This window comes from Centroberyx affinis, unplaced genomic scaffold (assembly GCF_046629955.1).
Source record: "Centroberyx affinis isolate AG114_WGS23_722 - 3 ecotype Tasmania unplaced genomic scaffold, CSIRO-AGI_Caff_v1 ptg000255l_1, whole genome shotgun sequence".
Lineage (NCBI taxonomy): Eukaryota > Metazoa > Chordata > Actinopteri > Beryciformes > Berycidae > Centroberyx > Centroberyx affinis.
In genome coordinates, this window is record NW_027278937.1 from 51,975 (window position 1) to 71,364 (window position 19,390).

General features: G+C 45.9%; 1 pseudogene; it reads left to right on the top strand.

Annotated features, from left to right (window-relative positions):
- The first annotated feature begins 686 nt into the window (after positions 1 to 686).
- Positions 687 to 18,663, top strand: LOC139666330 (disintegrin and metalloproteinase domain-containing protein 11-like; annotated as a pseudogene).
- The last annotated feature ends 727 nt before the right edge of the window (positions 18,664 to 19,390 follow it).

The window sequence follows — 19,390 nt, forward strand, 5'->3', positions numbered from 1 at the left end:
AGCTGCAGTGTCTCTCCTCATAGTGAACTTCAGGCGCACTAGAGGGACACACCTTCATCCGTTGCGGACCTTTAATCTCCATGTCGCGGCATTCACAAAAGAGACTCCGCCATTCATAACCGTCTATGGAGAAGTGAATGAACTCTTGATGCCTAATCCCCTTTCCGTCTTTTTCTTTGGCCGCGCACCTCGGCCGGGCTGTCGCATCTCTTCCCTGCGCAGAGAGCTGCATGGCAACGGGAGGAGGAGTGTGATGCTGCTCGGGATGAGGGAGGGTCCCACGGTCCCACGTGTCCTCATCACCGCAGACCCAACGCATTTCTCTTCGTCTTCCCATCCTCCGTTTCCGCATACCGCAGATTCGCATACACGCACACACACATACAACATCATCCATACACATTATGCATCCGTGGTGCGCACTCCCCCGTTCCTTACTACATCTTCACGCCCTTCACTGATCAATCTCTAGGCCTGTATTGATCACCTACGCCACAGGCCATAGGCTATGTTTCATTTTTCATCATTGTGATATGCAAATCCAAATTCTCCGTAGCGGTGCTGACCGGAGCTGAGAGAGAGAGAGAGAGAGAGAGCGAGAGAGAGTGAGGGAGAGACAGAGAGGGAGGGAGAGAGAGAGAGAGAGAGAGAGAGAGAGAGAGAGATGAGAGGACGCGCATCATCAGATGTTTAGCAGATTCACATTGGATCTTCGCCATCATTTTTGCTTTTTGTCGTTTTTTCCCCCTCCGTCGGCCGGGTTTGTGACATTTTGCCGCTCTCGATGTTATAATCCGGGGGAATATGTGAAGATCATGCTGGCGGTGTGGTTCTTCATGGTCTTTGCTGCAGCGGGCGAGAGGCTTCTAGTCTCAGGTAAGAGAGAGAGAGAGGGGATGGATGGAGAGGGGGAGCGCCCTTTTCGTTTCCTTTGCATTCACATTTTTTTTGCACCAGCAATCACTTTTCTTCCCGCCTGTAGCCAGCGATTTTATTTTAGTGGTATCTTGGTGCCAAGAGAGATAGCCAGCCAGCCTACTGGCCCGAAACCCCTCTCCGATGCGGTAGATTTGCTGCATCAACACATTTCCACCGCAGCTCCATCGCCTATCCAATTTCGCGCATTCCCCTTTCCAGCGGTGCTCTATCAAACAAGCATCTAAAGGCACCATGATAAAAAAAAAACTTGGAAGTCACAAAGACAATATGCTTTGCAACCTGACTGATGATCGGTGAGATTTTAGGCTATTGTAAGGCCCGAGTATGGGCGTCAGTCCACTAAAGCTATGAGATATGGCAAAGTCTATGCATCCAAACATTATTTGTCACCAAAACTTACAAACCTGTTTATAGGTTATCCATCACATACTTAAGATAAAGTGGAGCAATAACTGATGGCTGACAAGATATTGTTATTCGGTCAGTGTGATCATTATTATTATTAGATGTAGGTCACCAAACTCTCAGCTCAGAGAAAACATTGGTTTGAATGTTCCCCTGATGTGATGTTTATATAGCTCCCAAATAGATTTCTGGCACTTTTATCTTGATTTTTTCTCCCCATTATAATAATAACAAAAACTGCCAGATCAAATTTGGACGCACCTATAGGCTCAGGTATGCCCCTACCTTGCCATACCCAATGGACACCCATGAGCCTGTGATGACCGTTGGATGTCTGTGTCCCTGTGTGTTCCCACTGTGCTGTATACAGGCGAGGACAGCCGCCCGGTGCAGGATGGCAGTGTGTGGGACTGGTTCTCCCCGGCGGGGCGGCCGGACGGCGGGGACACTGCGGCCGAGGTCACCTATCCAAAGCGGCTGGTGCAGCAGATCGAGTCGGAGGAAGAAATGGCTCATGACTTCTTGGATACCAGGGTGAAGAACAGCAGCGGGGACACGTCGGTAAGCTGTGGCAATACACACTCCTGTCCCCACCCTTGTTTATGTTCCCGTTGGGCCACGCTGTTGTGAAATTAAGTGACTAAAGCGCTGTGATTGCCTAGGTCAGTGGTTCTCAAAGTGGGGTCCGGGGTCACCTAGGGGTCCTTGACAGGGTTCCAGGGGTTCCTCAGCAAAATGAGGAACATGTTGACTTCACTGTAATGTAATTCGAAAGAAAGTATCACAGTTAAAGAATGCATAAGAATGACTATTGCAATCTAGGATTCACTTTAACTAGTATTATCTCCTACTGGGACAAAATCCTAATAAATGGGTGTTTGTAGCCTGTGGTTGTGTGGTTGTGTATTTGGGGGTCCATGACATGAAAACCTGGTCTACTGCTCACTGTGTTTCCTTACTCTCCTAACCTAATGAAGAGGTAATAGATTTTTACAACAGATTCACACTTTGTGGCTTTCTAGTGAGGCTGTGCTGACCCATATGGGTGTGACTGTACCAAGAGAGACTGTTGATGGGAACCTCCTTTGCCAGTGTCTGTGGAGCAGCGCAGCACTCGGCTCTCTGCTGCTCAGGCTGCTCCAGCTACACAGGGATGACAGTGCAGGGAGGTGGCTTGCTGCAATCTCTGCTCCTCTATGGTTTTGACCCACTTATTCATTGAAAATCCCTTCGAATGTCCACAGCGAAATAATGTCAGCAGGGCTAAACCGAGACAGGCAGGGCTAGAAAGAATAGGCTACTGCTCAAGGAGCGCTCATCGTTTTATAACAGTTTATTCCAATCTAGCAAGTTGCCAGTTCTGGATTCAATGTCTCGGATTTGAAACCAAAACCCTCCGACCTGCTTTGCATGTCAAGCCGACACGACACTGAAGGCACACTTATACAAACAGCAGCGAAACGCAATCCAGAGTTTGCGTGTGTGTTTTTAGTTGCCCTCATTGCCACATGATAAAGCTTAGCCCCTCCTGAAATATTCAGATATAACGTCCGATTATCCGGCTGCCGTGTTGAGCTCCTGACTTCTTCATTATTCAGTGGTGTGTTGAAGTATGTCCCCATCAATTATTAAATGGGCCTGTTTGAGAAGTGCTGCATGGCCCAAGACTCCTGAGCACTCCCCATTCCCATTCCCATTCCCATTCCCACTCCCACTCCCATTCTCTCTCTCTCTCTCTCTCTCTCTCTCTCTCTCTCTCTCTCTCTCTCTCTCTCTCTCTCTCTCTCTCTCTCTCTCTCTCTCTCTCTCTCTCTCTCTCTCTCTCCCCCTCTCTCTAAGATGAGGATGATGTACTTCATAGGAACTGTTATGATAAAGTACATTAGGCTCCTTACACACACCGGAGTCAGATGTTTGCATACTGTAGTTAAGATGAACATTACTGTGTCCCCCTGCAGGGAAAACTGTCTTGGGACACAAATGAGGATGTGTATCAATACAAATAAATAAATAAACAACATCTAATACATTCATAAGATATAACTTAGGACATAGTTTAAGTAGATGTGGTTTCAGAAGTACCTGATTCAGTGACTTGTTGTTTTTGAAATATTTAAGAAGCTTAAAATGAGAGGCGTGACAGAATAAACATGCAGCAAGGGAATGGGCTGAAGTGGTTTTTAGTGGTTTAATAATGTCATGTCATGCTTTGCTCAAAACAGATGAGGAAGCATTTTTTTCCTACATTTGTGAATGCTGTTGCATTTTCATCTTACCTGTTGCGTTCATTTGACCTCCTCATCTGTGATAATAAGCTTGTTACTGCCTACCTGTAATGAGAACACAAACATTGTTCACGTTCTTTACATAAAGAGTAGATTAAAATTTTATACCTATAGTGAATTAAGATTATCTTGTGGGATTTCCCCTTTGTTGGTTTGCAGGGCCAAGTGGATATGACACTGATTGTGAGAGCAATTCATATAGAAATCTACAAGTTTGTCAAACTATAAAGACATCAGCTACAATTCCTAGCATTACTATTGTTATTTGAAGCTAATTTTGAGTGAAACGTGAGGCAGTGGCATGCTATCACAAAAAGCACATCAGCCGATATATTGATGATTGATAATTTATTTAATATCTGTATTGGGTCCAAAAAAGGTGTAAAAATGTCTGATAGTGCAGCAGAGAGAGAGGAGAGATGGGTGATGAAGGGAGGGGATGATATGCTATAAAGACTGATTCAAAGTATATGGTATTCACCTTAGCCCACTGTTCCTCAGCGCACCCCTGCATAATGATTATTATACAGGTGTAACCAATGTAAAGTGGTGAAATAATGTGTCTCAGGAGCGCTTCAGCGGATGGATGGACCTTGTTTCTATCCCTTCCAGACAGTAGCGGGAGATCTGTTGTCCGGAGTCACTGGAGGGAATAATTCCTGGATGGTGTTTCACTGTAAAAGCCCAGTGATTCACTACAGCCTGTTTCCTCCAGACTGAGATCGAAGCCATGCTGGCACCATTGGTGCTGTTGGAGAGACGCACTGTTTAGTCTGCAGTAAATCTCCCTCTCTCTCTCTCCTGCCTGGCCCTGCTGTCTCCTCACCTCACCAGCTTTGGCAGCTGTCCATAGGGGACATTGGCGCGACACCAGCGAATATAGATGGATCAGTAAAGCTTTCTCTTCCTCCTCCCTTCCTTCTGTCAAGCCCCTCTCCATCCATCTCTATCAAGAAACTCCAGCTTAGTTCTTAAAAGGCTGTGGCTCTCCGCAGTCATGCCTGCTGGAATGTGGGCGACCAATGCAGATCAATGGAGACTTTATCAATCATAATGTTTCAGCTGCTGAGATGCTTTTAGAGCGCACGCCCTATTGATCCCGTTGAATTATTCATGGTCCATTTTTCACAATTGTTCTGCGGCTTTAATGAAGCGACACAATAACCAGAATTGTTTTGTTACACTTAGATTAGTCAAAAAGTGACATCTGTCTTTGCCTCTGTGTTTTTCAGCCGGTCCACTTGGCCCAGAGCTGTTTCCAAGTGGAAGCCTTTGGACACACCTTCACTCTGGACCTGGAGCTGAACCAGTTAGTATTACCTCGCACGATCATAGTATCTGACTTTTTATACGCGCTTATATCAGTAGGTGTTCTTAATTACTGCAGCCGTTAACATCAGCCAATTCTTTGCACTTAAGTAAATGCACTTAGCGCCGCTATTATGTTACATGATAAGACGGGGAATACCGATGTGAGTACACAGGAACACAGACACACACATACACACACACACAATGTTGAGTGGTGCGTTAGTGCAGAGTCCTACCCAGAGGAGAAGGGATAGAGAGAGTGTGGCCTGGATTATGATGACTTTATTATTCATGAGGTTCCAGGGCTTAAACACTGGCTTTATTAACACCGCCGATGATACATGGTCAAGCTATACAGTGCATTCACAGTACACCATAACCCTTATTTTATTATAACAAAAATGTGTTCGCTTATTCTTAGTAAATTTGAGGAGAGAAAGCGAGAGAGAGAGAAATATCCCTGATGAAACTCATTCTCTTGACTTCAGGATGATGGGAAGATGCTGTTAGATGTTTTCAGTGTGTCTTTTCCTCTCTTTGCAGTCACCTCCTGTCTTCAGAATATGTGGAACGGCACTTTAACCAAGATGGCAAACCCTCACAGTCTGTGGTAAGACTATCTGCGTGGGTCGTGCATGTGTGCACAGACATGATTTTGCAAAAGAGTTGTCGCATATTATGAGTAAACGCATCTGTTTTTGCCCGTCTTAACCACCCTAGCCATGGAGAGGATTCACATTGTGCAGCATTCTCTTGTTGTTAGGCTATTAACCAAGACTAAATGTTTGTCAGATGATACTCCGCTGCTGGCTGCTCTGGTTGCCAGTGAATCTTAGAATTGATTTTGAAGTTTTGTTAATCTCATGCAAGGCTTTACATAGTCTGGAGTTCATTGTATTACATCCTTCACATATTTCAAGGTCCTTTACAAAGTCTTCTAACCTAAATCTGTTGCCAAGTCTCGATTAAATAAGTCAAGAGTCACAGCTCAAAAAGAAGACGTGCTTTCTTCAAATGTATGATGTGCGTTTATTTTTTTGTATCATCTTCCTGTTTCATGTGTTGTGGGAAAGTGCTTTGTGCTCTCTGTTGGAAAAGTGCCATATAACTGATATTATTGTGTACAGTACAGACTTGAGCTTGTCCGTCAGTAGAATGAATGCATCCCTTTTTTCTGCTCTGGCCTTTCTCAGATGGCTGTGAAATGAGGCAGCGAATGCCTGTGGTTTAAAACCACAAGCTCGGAGAGAGAATCATCTAGAGATAAGGGAGAAAAAAAAAACGGATGAAAGCCTTGACATCTAATGTGCTGTGTGCTGGTGAGGACAGACCAGAGGAATGTCACTGCATTCTGCTAGCCAGGAGGGACAGATAGTGTTTTATTTTTTTTTATGTCATTGTACAAATGTGCTACAAGCTGCCCCCCCCCCCCCCACCTCACCCCCCTGCCACCCAGCACCCACCCACCCACCGATCCAGCACCCCATGTCCCCACCCACTCTCGTTCCCAACTCTCCCTCGGTCGTCCTGACCAATCAGGAGCCTGTTTCCATAGCAACGAGTTAGCTCAGCGGTGTCATTAAGTTCTTGGCAGAGAAGAGAATGAAAGAAGACCCGTGAGGGAGGGAAGAGGAGAGCTAGCGAGAGGAAGAGGGAAAATGGGAGTAAATGCCAGTTAATACAAAGGCACGATGGGCTTTGGCATCGGGAGGAGTAATTTTGGGAGTGTGTGTGTGTGTGTGTGTAGACAATTGGTTTCTTCCAAGAGCAGTGGGTGGGAGAGGAGCCATGCAGGTCCGGGGATGGAGACCTGTAGTCAGGCCAGATTGTCCCTCAGCCAGATCAGGCCTCACTCGAGTGTCTGCTGCTGCTGGACACAGCAGGCGTGATGCGTTCAGGACGGCACGTCACCACACAGACAGATATCTCTGTTGTCAAAAAGGCGGCTATCATTTCCATTCAAATGTACATAGTGGGCATTTGCCTGAGCCGCTGTGGCTCGGCTCAGACTCCCTGCTGAATTCAATTTGACCCAGGTGAGCCCAAGTTTCTCACCCCTCTCACCTTTTCCATGGTTCATCTGCGATGACGTAGTGAAGCAATGCGCCCACTTTGAGGGAAATGCGGGAGAACAAGGTTGTTAGAAGGACAGGAAGGAGCAGAGCAAAGGTCCTTATTTACTCCCATCTTGTGTCTTCCACTGTCTTTCTACTGCTACTAGAAAAAGACTATTTGCAGCCGGCCTGCAGCGCTGTTATTCCATGTTTCTCAACTTGTGTTACTCTGACTGTGTGGGCAACTCGGGTATTGATTTATTGAAGAGATCCTTGTGCAGGTTAGCCCACCTCTATTGTCAGTGGAGCAGAGTAGAACGGAGTAGAGCACACGACACAAGTAGGTCACAAACTGTGCCATAAACGCCATAGTGGGGAGAGAGGGAGAGTAACACCAAGGGAGCTGTGCTTGCAGAGGTTGTGAGAGGTTTTTCCTCAGCACTGATACATCGGGATACCAAATGAAGGATGAAGGCGCGCCGTTAAAGCCAGTAGCGTGGAAGTCCATCTGTCAGTACTGGTTGTTCACTGTTACAGCGGTGCTTTGTGTCCACAGGGAGGGGAGCACTGCTACTACCAGGGGAGGTTAAGAGGTTTACCAGAGTCCTGGGCGGCTCTCTCCACTTGCCACGGCTTGTGGTGAGCCTCTCCTTCACTCCTCTTATTTACACTTACATTACATACTTATTACTTATTTACCTGTGCAAGTGATGTGATTGCTATAAATACAACCATGTCAGCAACAGCCTGCCTGTTTTTTATAAGTTTATTTTATAAGTTACCATGCCTCTTAACTGTCATTATAAACCTATTTTTTTTTCTGTCCCTCTCTCGCTGCTCTCCATCTCTCCGTCTTTCTCTTGTTGTTGGTTCTCAGTGGGATGTTCTCAGATGGGTTCTTCTCCTACGGGATTGAGTCTGTTCTCAATGGGAGCAATCAGGTAAGCAGTGGGGTGGAGATTAGTAGTGGTAATAATTGCTCTGAGTGGAACTATAGTTTTGTTGACCAGCGTGATACGGCTATAATCATAGCAAGGAGATTCTGTTTCATTTGAGTCTAGCTGTTGATTGTGTTGTTGTTAGATCCTGATGTCTTATTTTGTTACTCTGTTCTAGGATGATGGTGCTCACTTAATCCGCAGGATGCCTGATATCAAACTATCTCCTAACTGCCCAGGTACGCAAGTGCATCTGAAGTATAAACTACTTGATTCTCATGTCAAAGCAGAACTGTCTTGCCTTTCAAAATATTACTTCACTCATTACTCCCTTGGAGCAGTAATATGTTGCACTATTTGTAATATTCTTTTTCGATACACCTCCAAAACTAGCGATTGCATTCTCTCTTACCTTCAAAAACTGGGATAACTCTATTACTGCTTGTGAATTATCAGGATAACCACATAGTGTTGATGTCCAGTGCTTTTGCACAATAAAATCACAGAGGTGGGAGTACTTCACTCAGTGAAAGTCAACAGCAATGAGCAATTCTGACAAAACAAATGGACAATGTCCAATGACTAAGGACAGTGACCAATTCTGAACAACAGGGAATGGAGTGAGAATTTTTGGATAATTCAACTTAAAGTTGATATTTAGAGGGGATGATAATAAGACACACCTTGTGTCTCTGATTGGTAACTGTAATACTATGACTGAATTTGAAATAGTAATTTGTTACACTACATATTACTGGAAAAAACATAAAGTTACTGCAAGTACCCTACCCAGCTCTGCTCCTGTGTGTCCAGACTGTACAGAGGATAGTGAGTGGGACAGTTACAGAGGAGGTGATGGTGACGACGACAGACCGGACCAAATGAGGGAGCAGCAGCCATCCGGGGGGCTGAGGCGATCGAAGAGACTCGTCCGCAGGCCCTCTGTCCAGACCGAGACCAAATATATTGAGCTGATGGTGGTCAATGATTATGAAATAGTGAGTTAAACCTGTGTGTGTATGTGTAAGTGTGCGTGAGTGAGTGTGATCCATCTCTTATACCATCTGTGTGCCTTCGTCTGTCCACAGTTTGTACAGCTGCGTCGCTCTAGCAGCCAGACCAAGAACTTTGCCAAAGCGGTGGTCAACATGGCGGATGCGGTAAGAGCTTTGTTTATACGATTATAATTCCTCTCCTCCTAAACTCTGAATACACACCACATGTCGAGAAGTCTTTGGAAATGAATTATCCCACCCAGCGCTCCATGCGTTATGAACATTAGAAATAACACTGATCTCAGCGAGGTGTTCGTAGCGCAGCTGTCACGCCAACAAACCAGTAGACTGATGGGTATTTTTGGTACCCAGATCTACAAGGAACAGCTGAACACGAGGATCGTGCTGGTCGCCATGGAGACCTGGTCCTCTGAAAATATGATGCCAGTGGTGGCGGACCCCTTGACAACGCTGCAGAACTTCATGAAGTACAGGAAGGACAGCATCAAGGAGCAGAGCGACGTCGTCCACCTGTTCTCGTAAGAAGCCCGCAACCACAAAACCAAGGCTTGTCTGACTTCTGGATGCTACTACTGGATGCTATTATTTTGAATTATAGAATCTGGTTGATTTGGTCCCTATCTTTCCTGTGTTCCCCAGAGGGCGTACGTTTCAGAGCAGCCGCAGTGGGACGGCCTACACAGGAGGGGTGTGCTCTCTAACCAGGGGAGGGGGCATCAACGAGGTGAGGAAGATCTGCATTGGTTCAATGTACTGCACCAACTGTAGGATTTTATATTACTATAACGCTTATGTTTTTGTCCTCTGTGCGTGTCTGTTCCAGTACGGGAACGTCGGTCCGATGGCCATCACTCTGTGCCAGAGCCTCGGCCAGAACATTGGGATGAGGTGGAACAACGCACGCAACTCCGCAGGTGAGAAACACAGTGGATGGAAGGGATAACAGACAAAGAGGTGTCTGATTTAGCGTGCGATAGAGAGAGAGAGAGAGGGAATGACTGATAATGCAGCGGAGGGGAGGGATAGGGAGACAAAAAGGATCTATAAAGCCAGGGCAAAGCACGGAGAGAAACATAGGTGAGGGTAAGACACAGGAGGGAAGAGATAGACGGTCAGGTTTTGGGGGTGAGGGGGGGTTGGATACGGAGAGAGTTGGGTGCTGGTATCTCAGTCTGTGCACTATGGGTCCATCTGTAATTAGAGTTCTCCATTAGGTGATTAGTCACCTGAGTCCGAGGGTGGGGGGTGGGGGGGTTAGAGCATCGCTGCCACTGAACAATGGGCTGGGTGATTAATGTTGAAGAGCCATTAGCTCCATCATTCAATGCCAGGAGGAGAGCGCAGTGCACAGGCTATGGGCCCTTTACATATCTCAGGAAAGGTCTCAGTATCTAGGAAAGGCTTCATAGTACAATGCATTTTGTGTATCCTTACTTTCTTCCTTGTCCATCCCAAATCTATTTCTTAGAACTCACTGCAGCTAGTGAAGTGTTACAGCTTGAGTCGTAAACGGTTATCACCAGCTATTTTATCCAGCGATTTATTTATATTACTTTTACCCTCCTCATTCCTGCCTCTCCTCCTTTCTTCTCGTCTTCTTTCATCCCTCTCTCCCAGGAGACTGCAGGTGTCCAGATGCCTGGTTGGGCTGCATCATGGAAGACACCGGGTAATGATCCATGTCACTGCGCATTGGAGTGAAGAGCAAAAAAACATAACACAACCATGAAAGAGCTCTCTCGCCATTCCATATTTGTAGAGACTGAACCATTAACATTAACATTAACAGCAGGACTGTTTCTTGTCAGTCTCTCTCTAAGCTGTAATTTGTTCCATTCATTTCACTCAATTAGACACTTGAACACCTGTAACAGAGAGTTGCTTTGACTTTTACTCAGATCTCGATGAGCCAAGCCAACGATAATCGCAGCTCCTATTTGATGCATTAAGCAAATTTGTTGAAACATCAAACAGTAGCGGCTGGCCACCATGAATGGTGAATTAAAAGCATTTACTATATGAGTGATATTGATTTGGCTGTCCATACCAGATGGAACAATACAGATTTCAGTTATCATTTGAGTAATATCTTACTACAGATGGTAACATTTCTGTCAGATTGCAAAGTGATGGCACAGACTCCCACACTGGATCTGGCATTCCTTACTGGCAAGAAAAACATTGTTCTGATTTTTTTTTTTTCTGCCTCTCTCCTCGTTTTGGTCTCCTCATTCTTTGTGTGTCTCTCTCTGTGTGTGTGCTTATGAATGTAGATACTATCTGCCCAGAAAGTTTTCTCGCTGCAGCGTTGATGAGTACATCCAGTTCCTACTCCAGGGGGGCGGTAGCTGCCTCTTCAACAAGCCCAACAAGGTGAGGGCCATGTGGGGATGTAGGATGCAGTGAGGCTTGGCCTGGTCTAGTGTGGAGTGGAGTGGAGCTGATTGCCTCTGAGCACTATTATTTATAGACTAATTAATTGTCCCTATGGCCTAATTTCCCTCAGAACACATATTTACTGACAGTACAGTAGCCACTGACTTCACATACTTGGCTGTTTTCTCTCATGTCCCTTTACCTCCTGCCAACAATCTCCTACATTCCTGACACATTTTACCTCTCCTCCATCTGTCCCTCACTTATATGTGCATATATATCTTTCCCTCTCATTCTCCCTCAGCTGTTGGACCCTCCAGAGTGTGGGAATGGCTTTGTGGAGCTAGGAGAGGAGTGTGATTGTGGATCACAAGTGGTGAGTTACCGATTGGACACGATGTGTGTTTACATCTCTCTGGGTGAATGTGAGTCCTTTAACCTACCGCAGATGGGTAGTGTGTCCATGCTCTCTCTCGGTGTTGGCACTGGAGGATGTGGTGGAACAGAACTGACAGCTTGTTTTGCTGTGTGTGGTTGTAGGAGTGCGCCCGCAGTGGAGGAACCTGCTGTAAAAAGTGCACACTTACCCATGATGCCATGTGCAGTAACGGACTCTGCTGCAGTGGCTGCAAGGTGAGTCATTTTATATCACTGTTCTTACAGAGTGTCCAAAAATCATAGGTGTGAACTAAATGAGTATCAAAACCGATTTGTGTGAGGCAGAGAAGTGCACTTCAACAATTCAATTCTTGTTTGAGTGCTGAGCCAAAACAATCTAATCCACGTTGACTACTCAAAAAAGAGTAGCACAAAAGTAGCACATCCAAAATTAGGGAAAAAATGACTGAAAAAAATGCTGACATTTCACTTATTTGTTGTGGCACACACCACGAAACACATTTCAGCGAGAAAAACCTTCATCAGAGAATTTAGCGTTTCAAATGTTTTGTGGTGTGTGCTCCATTAAATGAGTGAAATGTGAGTATTGTATCCAGTCATCAAAACTGCTTGTCAGAAGTTGGATTCAAACTCACGCCTCCATTTGGAGACCACAAACTCTGGCGCCTTAAACCACTTGGCCATCATGACAACTGGTGTACTACTCCTACAATTTCAGGCTTTTCAGACAACCTGTTGGTGCATTTTCATGCATTGCAAAATCAACTGTATAACCAGACATGTTATGTTGTTATGTTGTTATCTCATGCCTTCTGATGCTGTGTTTCAGTATGAGCGGAGGGGAGTGGTGTGTCGTGAGGCGGTGAACGACTGTGACATCCCAGAGACCTGCACTGGAGACTCCAGCCAGGTAGCATGGACTGCAGCATAGGGAAAGCACTGTGAGACCACTTTAACCTCCAGTCTCCACTAAATCATGTCTTTTCTCCTTTTGTAGTGCCCGCATAACGTCCACAAGCTGGATGGATACATGTGTGATAGTGTTCAGGTAAGTGCTGGTCTGTTTTCTAGTTTTCTAATCAGGTGACACCCTTGGCTCTATCCTGGATTATACTCTTGTTGCCTCTCTTGTTCCCAGGGTCGCTGTTATGGAGGTCGATGCAGGACTCGTGACGGACAGTGCAGGGGACTCTGGGGTTACAGTAAGTACTGTATTCATCTACAACACCACCACCCCTTGTACCTGCACAGGGTGTGTTATATAGTCTACATATTATATAGTCCTTTCTGGCTTTGTAGTCTCATGCCCCTTGCCACCGTGTGGGTGTTAGTTTGATTTGTGAGGATTTGTTTGCTTGGTCTCCCAGATTCAGCAGATCGGTTCTGTTACGAGAAGCTAAACGCTGAGGGAACGGAGAAAGGAAACTGTGGACCGGGTCCCGAAGGCCAAGGCTGGCTGCAGTGCAACAAGCCGTGAGTCACGTTATTCCTATTCCCCTTACTGAGGCTCTTGTACAAGAATATGGCTGTGTACACACTATTCATCTTTTTTTTTTATTTTTTTATTTTTTTTTTTACAAAAAAGCAGTGCCTCAACTACATTTTGTGCTGATAATTAAAACTGGGTCAGGTAGCTGCCATTGTCAGCAGAGGGTGCTTACATCCAACTCTCAAAACATTTACCAGAAACTCCCATGGCACAGTCCGTGTGCTCCGTAATCACTCTGTATGAGCATAGTTTCTGGGAATTTGCTCACAACTACAATCAACTTTTATAGCAGTACTTTATCTATTTTCATTCTGGTTGTTGTTGTGAACAGTCAGATGACTTTGTAGTGTGAAACCTAGCCTCTTCTTCGTTGGGACTGGTCAGATTACGAAAAATGGTCCAGATCATATGTGCTCCACTATAAAGCTGAACTTTCCTCAACTTTAGAGCGCTACACTCACCAACACAGCACTGTTTCCAAAGCAGCCACTTTCCATCCCCCTTGCCACCGCTCCCCTTTTCCTTTAATGTTAAAAATGTGTTTGCAATTTGAAAAAAGTGAAGTAGTGTGAACACACCATAAATTTTCTGCCATTGCTTTATCCTTTATTTCAGGGATGTGTTATGTGGCTTCCTGTTCTGTGCCAATATGACGGTGAAGCCAAAGTTTGGAGACCTGCAGGGCGAGGTGACCAGCCTGACCATTTACCACCAGAACAAGTACCTGGACTGCCGGTGAGTGGGACAAGCCAGCACATCCATCTCATCTCCTACAGTTCCCTCAGTCACTATGTTTATCCCTCCTCCTCCACCTCTCTGATGTGTGTGTGTCTGTGTTCATGCTTGGCTCAGAGGCGGCCACGCTCTGCTGGAGGACGGCTCAGACCTGGGCTATGTGGAGGACGGCACTCCTTGTGGTCCCAACATGATGTGTCTGGAGCGACGCTGCCTCCCTGTGGCAGCCTTCAACCTCAGCACCTGCCCCGGATCTAACTTCGGACGCACCTGCTCCGACCACGGGGTAAAAGTCCTAAACATGGACACTGCTTTTCACTGAATTGTTTCCGTACTCCTGAGAGCATCTACATGGTGATTCTCATACTAACTAATGTCTCTCTCTCTCTCTAAGTGTGCTTGTCTCATTCTCTTTGCTTCTGTCTGAGTTGATTTTCATCTCTCTCTCTTTCAGACTTGCAGTAATGAGGTGAAGTGTATCTGTGACAGGGACTACACAGGGAAGGACTGCAGCGTCTTTGACCCGATCCCCGAGCCTACGGTCCCGACGGGCCCAGAGAAGAAAGGTCCATAGCACTCCCACTCTGCCTAGCTGTCTGTCTATCTGTCTGTCTGTCCGTCTGTCTCATATCCCCCTCATAGTCTCTGCCCATCATCACTGTAGCTTCTCTGTATACTGAAGTGGAGTGTAATATCTTGTCCTGCTCTAGCAAAAAGAATAGTTCACCTAATGTACCACCTAATGTATGAATCAGTTGTGAGAAAGTTAACATCGATGTTTAGACCACACAGTGTTTTCCTTCCTGCTGAGTCTTTGTTTTTATGTGGGAGTGTGTGGGTGTGTGTTGCGACACATTTACTGGTTAGAGCATATGTGCATGTACGTTAGCGTGAGTGCCTGTGTGTATGCGTGCGGCGGTATGTCTTGCAGGCACTGCCATCCTCAAGTGTCTTCCTTACTTTCTTGCAGTCTGCCAATGACACAGAGCAATTGAGCAGCTGCTCTCATAGGGCAAAAAACCAAAGCCACCCTGAGCAAGAGGGTGTCCAGCTGAAAGAGCAGGAGAGGGGGAATGAGAACAAAGTAATAAAACACGCTCTCCTTTTTTTAACTGTTGTCTCCCTGATCTCCCTCGCTCACCCGCCCGTTCTCCCACCTCCACCCCACGTGCTGGACCCTCTTTCCTCTCTTTCCCTTCATCTCTCTCTCTCTCTCTCTCTCTCTGTCGGCAGGTATCTTATGATCTATCTCTTTCTATCTCTCTCTCTATCTCTCTAGTTGATGTTGTTGATGTACGGTGTTGATGCTGTCCTCTGATGTGTGTTTTTAGTGGTGTTGTTTTGTTTCTGCCCCTCCTCCTCCTCCTCCTCCTCCGCACCCCTCCTCCCCCCCTCCTTCCTCTGCGCAGGTCCCAGTGGCACCAATATCATAATAGGGTCCATCGCAGGTGCTATTCTCCTGGCAGCTATAGTCCTAGGGGGAACAGGATGGGGATTTAAGTAAGAGTTCTGGCATGCCTTTGTGTACCTGTCTGCTTCTACCTAAAGGCCCCCCCCCCCCCCCCCCCCCCCCCCTTCACTCACACCCCTCTGAAACAAATGCCCGTTTGCAACTCATTGCCCAAACCGGGCAGGGGAAGTGGGGAGTCGAGTCTGAGACGTGCTAATGCTTGGACTGCTGTGGCATTACTCCGTACAAAACGTCACACTGGTTGTTTTGTTTTCTTCTGATACAATCTGACATGGCAAGATCAACCCTAAATTCCTTCCTGCACCTCTCCTTCCCCTCCCTCCCCTGCCCCGAATTAGCCTAGCCTTTTTTTCCAATACTGATAGGGCAGGACCGAGATGCTATTCTGCCAGGAAACACTTGACTACAGCAATCTCGTCAGCGACCGATACGGAGTCCACTAGATTTATCCGCCCTGGCTGCTTCACATGCAACTAACCCGACCTAGTCCACTGGTGCCACATCTGGAAGTTCCCCTATTTGCAGTTTTCCCCTAACACATCTCCAATCCCTTTAGTCCCCATGTAGCAGTGAACTATTGTAATGGTTGCAGTGGATTATCTTAAGCACCGTTTCTTGACATGCTTTACCTGTAGTGCTCTCTTAGCCTGCATTAGCCTGTCTTTGTCCGATAGGCAGCGCCCTAACCCAGATGCCCTCGCTGAAATGCTTCTTCTGCGCTGCTCCACCTGTGCATGCTCGCTTCTGTTCACTCCTTATGCTCTGACCTAAAAGGACTGCGACCACTTCCCCTTCCACGTTCATATTCATGAACTGGTTCTGGTTACGGAAAGTCTGGTTACTTGAAAAGCAAGCAGTAGTCAACAATCCTTTTAGGGCCAGAGGTAAGTGTCTGTGCATGTGTGCATGAGCTGTGAGCAGCTAGGCATCTCTTGGTAGTCCGACCTTTGGCTTGGAAGATGGGTGTCATAGTCCTGGCCGGGTGCCAGACCCTGTCAGACTCAAACCTTATGGGACTGAGAGGGTTGGTGCCACGACTATTATAGACCTGCTGCATGTGTTGTCATCACTATAACCTGGCAAGAAGGATGTTGGATAGGACTGGTAGATGAATGATGGACCGACTGACTCATTGCTTGATACATATTTTTGCTCTCAAATCTGACACTGCCGTGGTTAAATCTCAGCTGAGTATGAGCCAGTCAACAATGAAAGAAAATGATTCAAATGTTATTTGAGCTTTAATATGATTACATTTCATATTAGTGTGTAAAGCCCATCGTTTTGTGCAATTTTGTGCAGAATTAGGTGATCTTTTTTGTGCACGATTCTATTGTCACTGCTTCTTCATTAGAAATTTCATGTCAATTCTAATGCAAGTTGACTGCTGATGGGCTTTATAACATGCTTCTAAGTCAGTTACTTTGTTGGTGGTCAACATGTCTTTGTTCCTGTTGTTACTGATGTCTCCTGACCTTGTGTCTTTTCTCTCAACGTGTTCTCCCTGGATGCAGGAACATCCGAAGAGGAAGGTATAACCTTGCAGTACCATGAACCCTGTGATGTTGGAATGGCATCCCAACACCTCCCATCCCATCCCATCCCATCCCATCCCATCCTATCCTATCTTATGCCAGCTTCTCTCAGCATGGCTGCTAACTCCATCATCCACCATCTGGAGCTCATCCCATGGCTCATCTCCACAGACCATCAGCCGTCTTACTACCATAGCATTAGTTCCATCTCACCGCTCCTCTTGCCCTACTATAATCCTAGCAAATTACCCAGAACGCACTTCAACCCCAATCCCATCTAATGGTCTTTCACACCTGTATTGCAGTGTGGTTTCGCTTTCATTTCTCAGGCATCTTCATCCCCTCTCCTCTATGCTCCCATCTATATTTTCATAGCATATTTCTACAACTGCGTTTCTGCCTCTAACGACCTCTCCTGTGCTGTCTTATACTTCCCTTCCAGATCTGGTGGAGGATAAGATGCCTGTCTGTCTTTCTGTCTTCGTGTCTTGTCTACTCCTGTCTTCCTCCTCGCACTGTGTCGTTTCCACATCGGAGAAGAGGGAAAAAAAAAAGTCTTCCACTCCTGTCCTAGATCTCTCCAAACCTCTTCCGATATCGTCTCCTCCACTCTCCTGTCTGCTCCTCGTCTGTCCCCCTGCCTGGCTCCGCCCTGCTTTGGGCCCATGGAGCTCCTCTCACCATACCAGCCAAATCATATTCCTGTGGTTGCTGCCAGCAGGCCACTGAGGATTGTGTCCGGGCCACGCCTAGAGTGAGCAGGTGGCTCTCCCTGTGGGAGACACCAGGGTCTTCCTCCAGTCCGGCGGCTCTAAGAATGTGCTTTGGTGTATGTGTACCTCCTATCCTCGCGTCTCGGACAGTCTGATGAAGAACATATCAATGGTGGACCAATTCAATATGAGACAAGTCTTTCCAATGCCTGCCTGCCTGCCTGTACACAAACTATCTGGCCACTGATTGAGTCCACAGTTACCTGCTGGACAAGCACAGACTGGCCATCTAACAGACTATTGAAATGCTGAAATAATGTAATAGGAACTGAATAGGTTCTTTTTGTCTTAAGGACCTGAGGCTCAGCCCTCCAAGGCCAGGCCTTGTCTAGGTGCAGCTCAAAATGGACAATGATCTGCCCGTAAATTTTTAATCTACAAAGCTATGGAAACATGGGTACAATTGAAGAGAATTCCTGCATTGGACTGTTGGTGGCAAGTTTTCCAAAGAGAGATTGAGGAAGGACCAACGATCGTACAAGAATATGACTCGAGAACCAGTAAACCGTTAGCCAGAGCCCAGACTGACAACTGAGTTTATGTTTTGTGTTAATTGTTATTTTAACTTGAGGGATCTTATCTGCCCACCCCACAAGTTTTTCAGGTACAAAAGGGAAGCTAGGTGTTATGGTTTTGGGATCATTTTAAAACACTGAAACTTTGAAGCAGCAGAGACCGTAACTTAGTGTTTTCAACCACAGACCTACCGACATACATTCCACCTCTAGTGTTAACAAGAAATCTGTCTGTATGTGTGCTCACCACCTTCTTGAGGCCCAAAGTTTGTATGCTAAGGAGGTTTAATATGTGTTTATTCATGGGTGAATGTATGGGTGTGAGAGATTTTTAAAGAAAAGAGAGAATGTATGTTTACACTAGTGTTAGGGGCAGTTGTGTCCGTATACACCTCGACACTCCTGTTATCACAGGTAGATAGACAGGTTTTTACCTCTAGAATTTCATCTCTTTCTACGACCTGTTGTGCTCGGCAGCCATGGCACCATAACGGCAGCACATTAATAAAGAAGTAAATGGTTTTTAATGTCATGTACCTACATAAAATGAGCACTAGCCAACTGTATGCACACCTATTTGTAAATATGTGCAAGATATACTGAATGTTAAATACACTGTATGGAAATTAATTTAAAAGCTATGTTAAATAATGAGTTTTATCCGTTTCAGCAGACATATAGCTATCTGTCTCTTGACATGACTTGATCTCTCCTGTAGTCTGTACCATCCATTCATCTATCAATGTGGCATAATGGCTAAGCTGGCCGTCTAGCCATTTCTCTATCATTCCAGCTATCACAGAAATGTCATGAACTTTTTGTACATTTGTTGATAGCCCTCGAGCCCTGGGTTGACCTCAGCCCAGAGACTTCGCAACGATCCCCAGGTTCCCCACTGTAAATGAGATTAAAAGAGATTTAGTTTGGGGTTGAGGAGGCAGCTTGTCTGATATGTGCGTATGAGGTCAGTTTGATTCTGTTGAGCTTTGCACTATGGCAGATGCACTATTGTTATTACAATATGTACAGAGTTGGTATCAAATACAATCTGTTTGATGGTCATTTTGACGTTTAGGGAAGCAAAGAAAAAGAGATGCATCTTATCCCCGTATTTTTAGACACTATCTTTTTGAATTGAGACAAAAAGAA